Below are 11,544 nucleotides of genomic sequence, written 5' to 3' on the forward strand. Positions count from 1 at the left end.
TTCAGTCTCTGGAGTTCCTGTGAGCCTCTCATCGCTTCTTTTTCCTCTTGTTCTGCCTTATGATTTCTCATTTATGTGCATCTCTTTTCTCAAGCTCAGGACATTGAGTTTGAAATGATTTTCACAGATATCACCCAATGCTATAATGCTAACTTCCTTCTCAAAGGATTTTGGTTGTGACAGCCAAGAGCTCAAAGCAGTACACAGTACAGGACAAAGGTGTGGTCTGCTCCATTGTCATCTGGCTAGAGGACTGTTGTCCACACCGCCCTCTCGAAATACAGCCTGTCATGTCCCTATGTCTTGTGTGGATCACTGTCCTTGAAGACTCACATTTCAGCTTTCATCCCTACATCCCAGGAAGGCTTCTATAGGCGTTTTAGTTTCCTATTTGCCCCCACAGGGTCTGCAGAGAATATAGAAAAAAACCCTGCTCCCAAATGGCTCACTCTGGGCCCTAGATCTAGATCATGTCTTATTTCTAATTCATACAAAATTACAAGATGCTTGATTTTTAAATATCTTTAGTTATCTGCAGTGGAATGGCAAGTACCAATTATCCAGCCCAGATGTTCTGCCTGTGCAGTCTTTCCTTTTACATAAGAAATTATGTATGCAACTTTGAGTGTGCTGATGTCTCAGTTTTATATCTTTGTCTGGATCTTGCCTACTCTGTATCTCCACCCTATTATTTCGTGGGAACTTTAAGCTCAAAGAGGCATACAATCAGATTTATATCTATGTGTCATTTGATTCTTACATCCAGAGTTTTAGCTTGTGCATAATATATATATATATATATATATATATATATATATATATATATATATATATATATTTATGTGTCTGTGTATATGAGTATTTGCCTGCATTTATGTCTGTACATCATTTTCATACCTGGTGCCCACAGGGGTCAAAAGAGAGCACTGGACCCCCTGGAACCAGAATAACATATTACTGTGAGTTGCCATGTGGGTTCTCTTCAAGAGCAGCCAGTGTTGAGCCATCTCTCCAGGCTCTATAATTGTTGTTATTATTATATTAGGCAGAATCTCTCTGACATTCCCTGGCTGACCTGAAACTCTCTTTATAGATCTGGCCTTGAACTCAGAGATCTGCCTGCCTCTGCCTCCCAAATGCTGAGATTTAAGTCATGTGCCCCACACCCCATAAAACAAGATTTAAATGAGAAATATACAAATAAGTATCATTAGTGATTTTTAACTCCGCTATTTATAATTGACAGAATAACTTCTTTTTACATAAAACATTCTCTTTCTTTCTTTCTTTAATGTATGAGCACACTGTCGCTGTCTTCAGACACACCAGAAGAGGGCGTCAGGTCCCATTACAGATGGTTGTGAGCCACCATGTGGTTGCTGAGATTTGAACTCAGGATCTCTGGAAGAGCAGTCAGTGCTCCTAACCGCTGGGCCAGCTGTACAGAATAACTTTTTACGCCAGTGCAGTTGTGCTCACTTCGGGAGCATGTATATGAAAGTCAGACTGACACAGAGAAGATTGGCATGGCCCTGTGAAGGATGACACGCAAATTCATGAAACATTCCAAATATATATTTTTAAAAATTAACGTTGTGGAAAATCTACAATATTAATCAACCTGACCTACATCCAGTAACAACACGTGCTCACCAAGGCAGCAGTGTGTGTTTGCCAAATTATATTCTACACCCACACATAAAGCAGAATAAATAAATTTATGTTATAAATCTAGAATAAATAAATTTATGTAAAACTATGAATTAAATTAGATAACAGGAAAAAATATTTGAAAACTCCTACAAATAACTGGAAGGTAATTTAAAGAAAACCAAACAAACCACTTTTGAGTGCCCAGGTCAAGAAAGATCAGAAAAGAAATATATTTTTAGCTGGATAGAGATAAAGACCGCAACTATTAAAAAGTTGTGGCATGCCATTAAAGCAGTGTTCCCGGAGAAAACTATATCATTAAATATTTATATTGGAGAATAGAGAGGCTTTAAAGTGAGTGATCTATGCTTCCACTAAAGAGAAGGCAAGCAGAAGGGAAACTGTAGGACCCTTGGTGACTCCTGGGCAGCAGGCTGTCCGCAGGCTGTGTATATTCAGTTCAGCTGACCCCAGAATGCCCTGGTTAGACAGAGGGTGGGGCAGTGGCTCAGTCAGTAACGCTTGCCATAGAAACATGAGGATTTGCATTTTTATTTCTCTTGGTGGAATAATAAGACACAGAGGACATCTTACAATAAAGCTATCTGATAGCAAAGGCATAAATGTCTTTTTGTTGCCCCCGTGGTTCTGGGGACCAGTTCCAGCACCTTCTACGTGCATTCTGCCATTGAGCTACTCTCAGCTCAAGACAGTTTTAGTCTAAGTTTTTTGCCACACTTATTTCTTTCCTGGGGTCAAGAGGAGTGGTACAGTGTGCTTACACAGGTCCAACTTGTAGGAGTTGGCTTTCTCCTTCTACCAGTGAGGGTTTGTGGGATCGAACCCAGGTTGTCAGGGTTGGCAGCAGTCACCTTTACCTGCTGAGCCAGCTCACAGGCCCTTTCAAGTTTTATTTTGAGACAGGATCTCACTTTATAGCCATTGGGTGGTCTGAAATTCACTATGTAGACAAGACCATTTGGGTTTGTTTGTTTGTTTGTTTGTTTGAGACTGGGTCTCATGTTTCCCAGACCAGTGCTCACACCAGGCTATGTACCCAAAGACGACTTTGGACTACTGACTTTCCTGCTTCCGTTTTCTGAGTGCTGGGATTACTGATACAAACTACCATGTTAGTGCTGGGGATAGAACCCAGGGCTTCAAGCATACTAGGCAAGCACTTCTAGTAACTGAACTCTACCCTCTACCCTGCCACCCCAGCCCAAGACATCTTTCCATTCTTAGTAAACCCTGAGAAATATCCCTCTAATATTGTTCGGTTGTTTTTGCTTTTTAAATAGCAAGCAAGGTGAGTTCTCCCTGAAATGGTAAGGCCTGTTACTGATGGCAGACTCCCTGCCCTGGAACTTAAGATCTGCCTGTCTCTGCCTCCCGAGTGTTGGGATTAAAGTTGTGCCCCACAATGCCCAGAACTGTCAGCATTTGTTTATTGGTTTTGTTTGCCATTCCATAACTTATTTATTTATTTATACTCCTCTTTATTCTCCATCTAAAACAAGATTTTATTTTGTTTTTCAAGAAGAGCTCATGTGATGTATAAGTGGTATTCTTGGTGCATAAGTTGCTCTGCCTCAGTTTACCCTCACAAAGAGTTTATGAGCCCAGAAAAAAATGCCTTGCTAACTCTCTTACTCCTTCACGTAGGTCAGAATATGAACTCCGCTGATGTTTGTTGCCTGCAGTTCTCTGCTTGCTCATACATCTAAATGTGTTTCCTCAAACACACATGATCATAACATCACGGCCGCCCACTCGCTCAAGTCACTTCAACAGTTTTGCTTTCTGCTTTCATTTCTTCATGCTTTGTTAACGAAGAGAAAGATTCCTGCTCTGCTTTGGGCCACACTAGGTTCAAACTTCCAAACCCCTTCTCTCTCTTTAGTATTCTGATGTTTGCTTCTTCAGTGTCTTATGACTGACCGATACAGGCTTTGATGTGGTGATGGGGCTCTGGAGACTTAGGCTCTCCAGGATCACTGTATATGATAAGGTCTTACACCTGGGGCAGGGAGTCCGCCATCATTAACTAGCTGTAGCCTTACCATCTGAGCTGGAACTCACCTTGCCTGTTATAAAAAACAAAGCAAAACAAAATTGCCTACAGAGCAAGTTCCAGAACAGCCTGGGCTACGCTACACGGAGAAACTGTCTTGGAAATAAAGAAAGAAAGAAAGAAAGAAATGAATAAATAAATAAATAAATAAATAAATTTATCTAGGCCAGACATCATGTCACACTGCTCTAATCCCAACACTGCAGAGGCAGGTGGATCTCTTTGAGTTAGAAGCCAGTCTGATCTACAGTTACAGGACAGCCAGGGCTGTTACACAAAGAAACCCTGTCTCAAAAAACAAAACAAAAAGAAAAAGAAAAGGAAAGAAAGGGAGGGAGGGGGATGGGAGAGAGGGGAGGAAGGAAGGAGAGAGGGAAGAAGGAAGAAGGGAGGGAAGAGGGAGGGGGAGAAGGGAGGGAAGAGGGAGGGGGAGAAGGAAGGAAGAGGGAGGAGTGAGAACAAGCCCTGACTCTATAAGGTCAGTTGACAAGCTGGTCGCTGGCCGTGCTGTTTAGGAAGAGCGGAGAAGGAAGGCCGCGCTGGTGCCAGGAGGAGAACGGAGGACCACAGTGCATATCAGTGTGTGTTTGTTTGTTGGTTGTTTTTTAACTTAAGGTCCAAATGGCTTTTCCAATGAATTCTGTAAGATATTTAAGGACAAATACACTCGCTCTGTATAATCTCTTTCTAGAAAGTAGACGAGCGAGTGCCTCAGGTAGTATGTCCTGCATCAGACCAAAACCAAAAACTGGAAAAGGAAATTTCAGAGTAACATTCCTCATGCAGATACAAAAATCCTTAAGATTTTCAGTGATGGTCAGGATCACATACCACCCGAAAAAGCCTAGGAGTCTGGACACATCGAAGTCTGTATTAGATGCCGGCGGGGGTGGGGTGGGGGGGTACACACCTTTAGTCCCAGCTCTTGGGAGGCAGAGGCAGTCAGATCTCTGAGTTTTAGGTCAGCCTGATCTACAGAGCAGTTCCAGGACAGCCAGGGCTACACAGAGAAACCTTGTCTTGAAAAAAGAAAGAAAAAAAGAAAGAAAGAAAGAAAGAGAGAAAGAAAGAAAAGAAAGAATGAAAGCAAAAGTCTGTATCACAGTCAGGCACAAGGCACCAAACCATAAATAGGAATACACTAATCACAGAGAAGGAATTTTCGAGTTTGAGCCCAGTGTGGACCAAAGTTCAGTTCTGTCTCCAGTTCAATAACCAGCTGTAACTTCAGCTCCAGTGAACACAATGCTCATTTCTTGACTTCACAAGCACCTTCACTCACTTGTACAAATCTCCCACAAAGGCACACATATATACACAATTTTAAAAAAAATCTTTAAAAAAGAGATAATGAATCCCGGTGATATACAAAGAAATAACGTATCATTACCAGATGTGTTTATCTCAGAGCACATGCTTAACTTCATTGCAAAATAGCCCATTTAAGCTGCTCTATTCTCATATTGAAAAGTTTTATAATTATTCCAACAGCTTCAAAAATATCATTTGACAAAATTCAACAGCCATTCATGATAACTCACAGCAAACTATGAATTTAAAAGGTCCTCACAGTGAGAAGTTTTACAGATGTCTCAGTGATTAAAGGCACTGGCTCCTCTTACAGAAGACCTGGGTTCAGTTCCCAGCACCCACATGATGGCTCACAAATGTCTACAACTACAGTTCCAGGATATCTGCTGCCATCTTCTGGTTTCCAAAGGTACCAGGCACACACAAGGTGCGCACAGACACATATTGGGCCAAACAACCACACACATACACATTTTAAAGTTTTTTTTTTTTTTTTCCTTAAAGGATCTGAAAAATTAAACCTCCAAGATGATTGGCAATCTGCCAGCTTCTAAACGTACCATGGCTGCTGCACTCGGACTCACAGCACATTGTGTGGTTATCCCCACAAAATCATGGCAGTAACAATTCTAGCATGGATGAGGGAGGGCTCACAAGTCCCCTCTTCTGGCTGAGGAGCTATTGCCAGCTAATGGCTGCTGATAAAGAGTCAATTTTCCCGTGGGTGTGGCCATTTGTAAATTGCCTATGCTGCAGTGAATGCCCCACCCTCCGGTGTATATAGCCTGCCCTAATTTGAGAGTCTGTGCTGTTTTGAAAAAACGAGGAGGAGACAAAGTTGGGAGAGATCCAAGCATAGCAGGGAATGGACATAACTGAAATATATCAGATACAAGTATGAGATTCCTAAAGATAAAATAGGGTTGGAGAGATGGCTCAGTGGTTAAGAGCACTGACTGCTCTCCCAGAGGTCCTGAGTTCAAATCCCAGCAACCACATGGTGACTCACAGCCATCTGTAATGGGATCTGATGCCCTCTTCTGGTGTGTCTGAAGACAGCTACAGTGTAATCATATATATATATATAATATAATATTAAAAAGATAAAATAGTTTAAAAGGTCTTTGTGGGCTGGAGCGATGGCACGGCAGTTTATTTAAGAGCACTGGTTGACTTTCTAGAGGACCTGGGTTCAGTTCCCAGTACACACATGGTGGCTCACAACCATGGGTAACTCCAGTTCCAAGGGATCTGGTGCCAGCACCAGGAATGCATGTGATGCAAATACATACATGCAGACAAAACACCCATGCATATAAAAATAAACAAGATATGTTTAAATATGAAGATCTTCAAGTTTTAAAAAGGTCTACAAGTAATATCCTCTATACAATAAAAGTCTGAAACTTTTTCCTCTAAGACTGGGAACAAAGAGAGTTGACTGTAACTTCTGCTATTAGACCTGTTTCTCCCCTTAGCTTTAGTCAAATGATATTACTGTCTGAGAGCCTGCACCACCCCTTATCCAATTCGTCCACTTCACCCTCTGTTTCCCTCCCACCCTGGCCTCCTTCAGGATGAGTCTGTATTTGCTACTTTTTGCATGAGCATTTTTGATAATCCGTTAAGAGGTTATGGAAGCCAGCAGTGGTGGTGTACATGGCTTGAAGTCTTAGCAAAGCAGTACGTCAAGAGAAAGAAAAAAAATCGATATAAATAGGAAAGGAAGAAGACACCAGAAAACTCTGAATTAGGTATGATAAACACATCCAGAAAACTGCAGAATACAAAATCAAACTACAGAAATGAGTAGCTTTTTCTTTCTACTAGTAAGTTATTAAGCAAGAAATCAAGGGGGGGGGGGAGTCCCATTCACAGTAACTTAAAGTAGTTTAAGATTGAGCTGACAAAGGGAGTGAAAACCTCCACTACAGAGATTGCCACCGAAGACCTGCGCCTAGCAGCGCATAGTTGCAATACCAACGCATGGCTGGGCTGAGGCTGGATGAAGAAGTCCAAGGTCATCCTTGTCTATACAGTAAGCGAAAGGCTACATGAGTTCTTGTAAAGAAATAAGAAGAAATTGGACACACTAGGAGATCAAATGACCCCCCCCATGCACACATTTGGTAGAATTAAGATTGTGAAACAATTATAATACCCAAAACCATCATCAGATTCCCAACACCTACAAAATTCCAGTGACCTTTTTCACAGAATCAGGAAAAAAAATCTTACATTTCATGTAGAAATCCAGCAACATGCTAACTATTAGGGCTAGCCTGTGCTTCATAATTCCACCAATAGATTCTTCAAACACTGAGGGCCTTCCTCACTCCCAGGCCATGTTTGTGGTCGCCCTTGGTTGGAACCATCTTCCACTTAAAGCAGGAAGGTGGTGACCACAAGGTGACGAAAAGTCTCTGGCATCAATCAGCACAGCTCCGACCTTCTGTGAAAAGCAGACAGCACATGCTGGGGCACAAGCTGACTCTGAAGATCCGACAGGGCAACGTACAACTGGTCACTCTTGCCAACTGCTTTGCTTAGAGAAAATCTGAAATAGAATACTATGTCATGTTGGCCAGAACTGTCCTTTAGTACGGGGCAATAATTCTGAGCTGGGCACAGCATGTGGAAAACACTGCACGGGGCACACTGCACAGTGCACACACCGGCCTTCTCTGGTTCAGCTGATTCTGTTATCCTTGGAAGCATGCTAGAGCAGTCTGGAGAAAAATGAAGCAGGAAAACATTTCCTTAACAAAGCTCGCCCACAAAACAAAACAAAAATGAAAAAAGACAAATACAAGGATTTTCATAGCCTCATTCTTCAGCTGTTCTCACAACAGGCACAGACTGTGGATGGCTTGAATGTCTATCGAAAAGGAAATGAATTATAGTGTTAAATTCAAACAATATAACATCACACAGCATATTACAACAGAACAGACTGTTGATACATGCACCAACATCATTTCACACACTGTGGTGTGTGAGAGAGATCCCCCGAAGAGAAAATGGTATTCAAGTCCATCATAAATATTAAAAATATACAGAATGAGCTGACTGCGAATAACTCAGAAAAGGGGTTATCTGGGAGAAGGCAGGAACTGACTGGAAAAACATAGTGGATTCTTCCTGGCCACTAAAAATGTAGTCATGAGTCAAATATATTTGAATACATATAAAGCAATGTTTACTAGTGGATCATGTATACAATGGTTGTTTCAAAATATGATTCAATCATCTCAGGCTGGAGAGATGGCTCGGTGATGAATAATGGCTGTTCTTGTAGAGGACCCAAGTTTGATTCCCAGAACTCATATGACAGCTCACCAACAATGAGTAACTGGAGTTCCAGTGTCCTCTTTTGCCCTCCAAGGACACAGTACACACAGAATGCACAGAATTACATGAAGGCAAGACCTCATTCTCATAAAAATAAATAAATCTTGCCAAATATTCTATCATATGGTGATGTCATGGCCATATTAGTTTCTGTGTAGCTATAATGCTCACATAGGAATTTAACTGCACGTTTCTTTTTTATTAGATACTCTATATGTTTACATTTGAAATATTATTCTCTTCCCCACCCTGCTCCCACCCCCCTCCCCCTCCACTTGCTCCTGATCACCCTCTCCACCCCAGTGCCTTGGCATTCCTCTACATTGGGAAAACTTGCCCTCCCTGGACCAAAGGCCTCTTCTCACAATGATGCCAGACTCTGCTATCTTCTGCTACATATGCAAGTGGAGCCATAGGTTTCTCAATGTGTGCTCAATGGTTTAGTCCATGGGAGTTGTGGAGGGTTTGGATGGTTGATAATGTTGTTCTTCCCATGAGGTTGCAACCTCTTTCAGCTCCTTCAATACTTCCTTTAGCACCTTCATTGGAGTCCCCATGTTCGGTCCAACGGTTAGCTGCAAGCATGCTCAGCTGTATCTGTATGACTCTGGTAGAGCCCCTGAGGAAGCATCCTTATCTGGTTCCTGCCAATAAGATCATGGCATCAGTAATAGTGCTTGGGTTTGGTGTCTGCATATGGGGTGTATCCCCAGGTGAGGCAGCCTCTGAATGATCTTTTCTTCAATCCCTGCTCCTCTATTTGACCTTGTATTTCCTCCTGTGAGTGTTTTGTTCTCCCTTCTAAGAAGGACTGAAGCATCCACACTCTTGCCTTCCTTCTTTTTGAGTTTCATTGCACATTTCTTCAAATATGTCCCTATCAATAAGCAACAGATAAAAAATACGAATATGTACACACATATTTGCTGTTGTTTGTATTACAGAAGGATGTATCATGAACATTTGTTTAGTTTGGGAATATTTTCTATCCCCAAATTGTTCTATAGACATTCAGATTTTCCTATAGGCAAATGAGATCTTATCCATTTCTGCTGTTGCTGTGAATTACATATTCATTATTATAAACATAATCTGCCACAACTGACAAATCTCACTGAGTTAATGTTGCAAAAATCTAATTCTCAATTTGGGCCAGAGCTTGTTCAAGTGATTCTTTGACATCTTGCAATTGTACCACCGGGAATATGAAGTCTCCTAAGCCATAGTAAGAAGGAGGCTGGAAGGTTGCCTACTGGGTTTCTAAGCACCAGGCAGAAACAGTGCTTACATCAGTTCCATCCACATCCCACTAACTAAACTGTCAGGGAGACTTCGACCTAACTGCCTCAGCCCCACATAGCTTCGCTCTCCCTACAGCTCTCCACAGGCAGTGGGGTTTAGCTCAGGATGTCTCACAGGGCTAAGATCCTGGGCTTGGTCCCCAGTACCACAAAAAGATAAACAAGTGATGGACAGCAGAGGAGCTTCCTTTCAAATACATAGCAGCTACAGGGAGGAAAAAGCATGGACTAGTGGAGAGGCCTCCTCAAACTCCCACATAGAACCAATTCATATTGTTCAGATTCCTATACAGAGAAGAAACATTATCGCCTTCCTCTCATACTGTAGTAATGCATATTTATTGTTCTTTTGTAAGCCACGCCGACACCCACAGCACGAGCACTTACAATGGGCCGGCTGCTTGCCAGTGTGACCGGCTTCTGCCTGAGAAGCTGGGTTGTGTGTATGCCAGGAATCAGATGAATTTCTTATGAACCCGTTTTTCCAGTTCTAAGTGTTACTCTAATTATGTGGTCTAATTATCTATTACTCAAGTCTAAGAAATATAAGTTCCAAAATTCAAAGAAAAGGCTTCATCCCTTTGAAGAACCACTGGTAGGCCTGCTTCACACAAACTTCAAGTAGGCTTCTTGAAGACAGCCCGCTGGACTGTGCAGGAGAGAGACCTGCTCACCCTGCAACTGTGGTTGCCTCGCTCTGCCTCACCCCAGCTCTGAAGTAAAATCAAAGGCAGCTGAGCCCATTCTTCTGGTGCCCTGACCTGGAGAGCACTCACTTCCTGACCTGGACTCCTGACCACCATGAGGAATAAAGGTAGGACTGATATGTTGTACACACACACACACACACACACATACTGAGAGGAGAGGGAGGAAAGGAGTAGGTGGGGAGGAGGGAGGGAGGACAGGAGAGAGGGAGAGAAGAGAGAGGAGGGAGGGAGCACTCCCTTCCCAGTTTCTTTACAGGTTTAATAATAGTGAATTGCCTTGTGAGGTCACTCCATGTTTGAACCTAGACAGACCTTTTGGTCAGAATGGCTCACTGTATATGAAAAGATTAGTCAGCATCTCTATGTTTGAAATGAGACTTTTCAAAGCTGTGTCATTAGTGAAACAGAGTCAAAGCAGTTAGACACTACCCCTTCCCACAGAGGGTGAATTAAGATTTCAGCTGAAATGTATGCTATGCTAACTTTCTACACAGAGGGCAGTCACTTAGAAGGGTCTTGAGGTCAGGCAGAATCTTCCTCAGAGCTCACACTCCAATAGGAATCTTCAGCACTAATTACTGTCCAGTCATGATTTTCAACCCAAACATTTCTGCCTTTTCGAGACAACGAATCGGTATCTCCACTTGCTTAATGAGTGAGTGCACATGGAAAGGCTTAGAATCAACCGGATAGAGAAATCTCAAACAGAGGATGCTCAAAACAGGTTTGTATTTTGTCTAGAAACAACTCATGTACATTTATTCTTTCAAGACTGTGTCATAGTTTAGAAAATATCTTAGTTATTTCTAACTGATAGACATGAGAAAATGTGTACATTTTAAATTTCCTAGAAGTAGACCTCTAAGTGGAGGTTCTAGAAGGTGGACAGACACATGGCTCCTAAACTGAAAGGTCTGGATAGAGATGTGGATTTTCTTGCTCAATGTGTATGATGAGTAAAGTCAAGATGGTGCCTGAGAGGTGAGGCTAGATCTAAGAGCACAGACTTCTTTCATCAAGGATTTTAATTTGACTGTGAACAAACACATAGCTTATTTAGTTATACAGTAAGAAAACTGGATGTGAGCCGTGTGTGCTGTTGGCAGGCCTGAATAATGATGCCAGCTAACAACCATTATCTTTC

This window comes from Micromys minutus (genome assembly GCF_963924665.1).
Source record: "Micromys minutus genome assembly, chromosome: 21".
Taxonomy (NCBI): Eukaryota; Metazoa; Chordata; class Mammalia; order Rodentia; family Muridae; genus Micromys; species Micromys minutus.